The 3606-nt window shown below is 39.7% G+C and overlaps 1 pseudogene; it reads left to right on the top strand.

Annotated features, from left to right (window-relative positions):
• Nucleotides 1-260: 260 nt before the first annotated feature.
• On the top strand, nt 261-3330 carry LOC123217510 (annotated as a pseudogene).
• Nucleotides 3331-3606: the final 276 nt, after the last annotated feature.

The raw sequence follows: 3606 nt of genomic DNA, 5'->3' as shown, positions 1-3606 counted from the left end.
GAATTTGTACAGTGAAACCGTGGGAAAATAATGAGGAAAATATGTAAAATTCTTGGTTTATATAAGGGCAATTTGGTCATTTCATAAAAAAAGACATTTTTGCTTTATCCTAATTATTTTGGATAATTTCGCTTAGAGTCCTTTAATTTAAGGCATTTAATGTAAGTTCCCTTATAACAACTTAGCTAGTGCTCATCTTGTTTTTGAGTTAGCGGAGAAGGGAAGATTGTTACTCTGAAAGTTTAGCTTTTAATGGGAGTTGTTTAATTTTGTCTACTTGGTAAAGTGAAATAAGTGTCTGATTAGTTTTGTTATTGGAAAACCAAGAAAAAATGGTGTCAAGATCATATTCTAATCTGTTGGAGCTTGCCTCTGGTGAGTCTCCATCGTTTGGCCGAATGAGCTGGAGAATTCCACGAGTTATGACTGTAGCTGGAATCATGTCTGACATCGATGATGATCCATCTGAGAGTGTTTGCTCTGATCCGTCATCATCGTCAGTTCAACGAGAAAGAATCATAATTGTGGCCAATCAGTTGCCTATTAGGGCGCAACGAAAATCGGACTGTGGTAAGGGTAGTACGGGTTGGATTTTCAGTTGAGATGAGAATTCGCTTCTCCTCCAACTGAAAGACGGATTAGGGGATGATGACATTGAAGTTATACATGTTGGCTGTTTGAAGGAAGAGATTCATATGAATGAACAAGAAGAGGTGTCGCAAATACTTTTAGAAACCTATAAATGCATGCCAGTTTTTCTCCCACAAGATCTTTTTAGCCGGTACTATCGTGGGTTCTGTAAGCAACAATTATGGCCTTTGTTTCATTACATGTTACCTTTATCGCCAGACCTTGGTGGTAGGTCTAATCGGTCGTTGTGGCAAGCATATGTTTCAGCTAATAAGATTTTTGCGGATAGGATAATGGAGGTGATTAACCCGGAAGATGATTCTGTGTGGGTACATGACTATCATTTGCAGGGGTTACCGACTTTCTTGAGGAAGAGATTCAAGAGGGTGAAGCTTGGGTTTTTTCTGCATAGCCCATTCCCTTCGTCAGAGATTTACAAGACATTGCCAATTAGGGAAGAACTTTTGCGAGTCCTGTTGAATTCAGATTTAATTGGGTTCCATACTTTTGATTATGCTCGACATTTCTTGTCCTGTTGTAGTCGAATGCTTGGTCTTACCTATGAATCCAAGAGAGGTTATATAGGCCTTGAATACTATGGTAGGACTGTCAGTATCAAGATTCTTCCAGTGGGTGTTCACATGGGTCAGCTTCAGTCGGTTTTGAGCCTTCCTGAGGCCAAGGCAAAAGTTGCTGAACTAATCAAGCAATTTTATGATCAGGGTAGAATAATGTTGCTTAGAGTGGATGATATGGACATATTTAAGGGTATAAGTTTGAAGTTATCGGCAATAGAACAGTTGCTTGTTCAACATCCAGAGTGGCAGGGAAAGGTAGTGCTGGTGCAGATAGCAAATCCTGGGCAGAGGAAAAGATGTCAAAGAGGTGCAAGCAGGGACACACTCAACGGTGGAGCGAAGAAATGGAACTTTTGGGAAACCTGGATATGAGCCTGTTGTATTGATAGATGAGCCACTTAAGTTTTATGAGAGAATTGCGTAATATGTCGTTGCAGAGTGTTGTTTGGTAACTGCAGTTAGGGATGGCATGAATTTGATACCATATGAGTACATAATAAGTCGGCTAGGGAATGAGATATTGGATAAGGTTTTGGGTTGGAGCCATCTTCCGCAAAGAAAACTATGTTGCTTGTATCTGAATTCATTGGCTGCTCTCCATCCTTGAGCGGCGCAATACATGTGAATCCATGGAATATTGATGCAGTGGCAGATGCAATGGATTGAAAGACCAAGAAAAAAAGCTCAGGCATGAGAAGCATTACAGATGTCAGTACCCATGATGTTGGATATTGGGCACACAGTTTCCTACAAGTTTGGAGAGGACTTGTCTTGAACATGAGCAGCGCAGGTGCTGGGGTATTGGGTTTGGGTTAAGCTTTAGAATTGTGGCACTTGACCAGAGCTTCAGGAAGCTATCAATGGAACACATAGTGTCAGCTTACAAGAGAACTACCACTAGGGCTATTCTTCTAGGCTATGATGGTACATTGATGCCTCAGGGCACAATCGATAAGAACCCAAACGCTAAAACTATTGAAATCCTAAATAGTTTGTCTAGAGATAAGAACAACATTGTTTTCCTTGATAGTGGAAAAAGTCGAAAGGCACTTGCTGAATGGTTTTCTCCTTGTGAGAAGTTGGGAATTGCTGCAGAACATGGTTACTTTCTAAGGTGAATTGCATATATCTGCTGTCTATTTTGAACTTTTATGTATACTACTACAAGAGTTTTGACACCGACAACTCTGTGGTTTCAGGTTAAGTCAAGAGGAAGAATGGGAGACTTGTATACCAGTAGCAGATAGTGGTTGGAAGCAGGTAGCTGAGCCTGTAACGAAGCTCTACACTGAAACAACTGATGGATCAACCATTGAAGACAAAGAAACTCCCCTTGGCTGGTGTTACGAGGATGCGGATCCAGATTTTGGCTCATGCCAAGCTAAGGAGCTTCTTGATCATCTCCAAAACGTGCTTGCTAATGAACCAGTTACACTCAAGAACGGGCAGAATCTCGTGGGGGTTAAGCCACAGGTTTGATTCACGTATCCCATTATCAAGTTGAACTGTCACTTTATTTTCTGATCCACATTTTTTCTTGTAAATATGGGACATTATCTGCATTATATATGTCATATCAATGAGCAATATACTATTCTGGAAAATTGGATTTGCCTGAAATCAGATTAAGCTGCTATCCTGAGAGGCTGAATTAAACATTGTTTACATGTGAACAGGGTGTAAGCAAAGGGCTTGTAGCAAAACGTCTACTTTCCACCATGCAAGAAAGGGCAATGTCACCAGATTTCGTTCTGTGCATAGGGGACGACCGATCTGATGAGGATATGTTTTAGGTAATAATCAGTTCCATGGCTGGGCCATCCATTGCTCCCAGGTCAGAAGTTTTTGCATGTACAGTTGGTCGAAAACCCAGCAAGGCCAAGTATTATCTGGATGATACTGTAGAAATCATTCGGTTGATGCAGGGTTTGGCATCTGTTACGGAACAAATGCTTCCCGCATTGCCTTAACAAAGATAAAGAGAAGGTAAACCTTCATAATTTCCCTGTTTCGTTAATTTCTGGTTTTTTATTTCATTCAAATGTAAATTATCTTAGTTCTACAAAGAAGTATAGAACTGAAAACTTTGTATTTGATGCTTGCGTTTGCACTTCATTATAGTAAAGCTGTAAATACATGTTTGTTCATGAAATCTGAGTTTTTGTCATACATTTCTGAAATTGGATTCGCTTTAGAGTTTCACAAGCAAATCTTTGATAGAGATTTCACCAAGTTTATATGCATCGTTTCTCAACACAGTAAAATATGAATTACTGGACAAGTCTTCGCACATCTAGATCAATATCAACACTATGATATGATAGAAATTTTCACCACATCTATGACAAGTCATTTTTTCTGTACCCTCTAGTTTAGACTACCCTAATGGTGTGAATTT

The sequence above is a fragment of the Mangifera indica genome, chromosome 5 (genome assembly GCF_011075055.1).
Source record: "Mangifera indica cultivar Alphonso chromosome 5, CATAS_Mindica_2.1, whole genome shotgun sequence".
In the NCBI taxonomy this organism is placed as follows: domain Eukaryota; kingdom Viridiplantae; phylum Streptophyta; class Magnoliopsida; order Sapindales; family Anacardiaceae; genus Mangifera; species Mangifera indica.
This window is presented reverse-complemented; position numbering and strand designations above follow the sequence as displayed.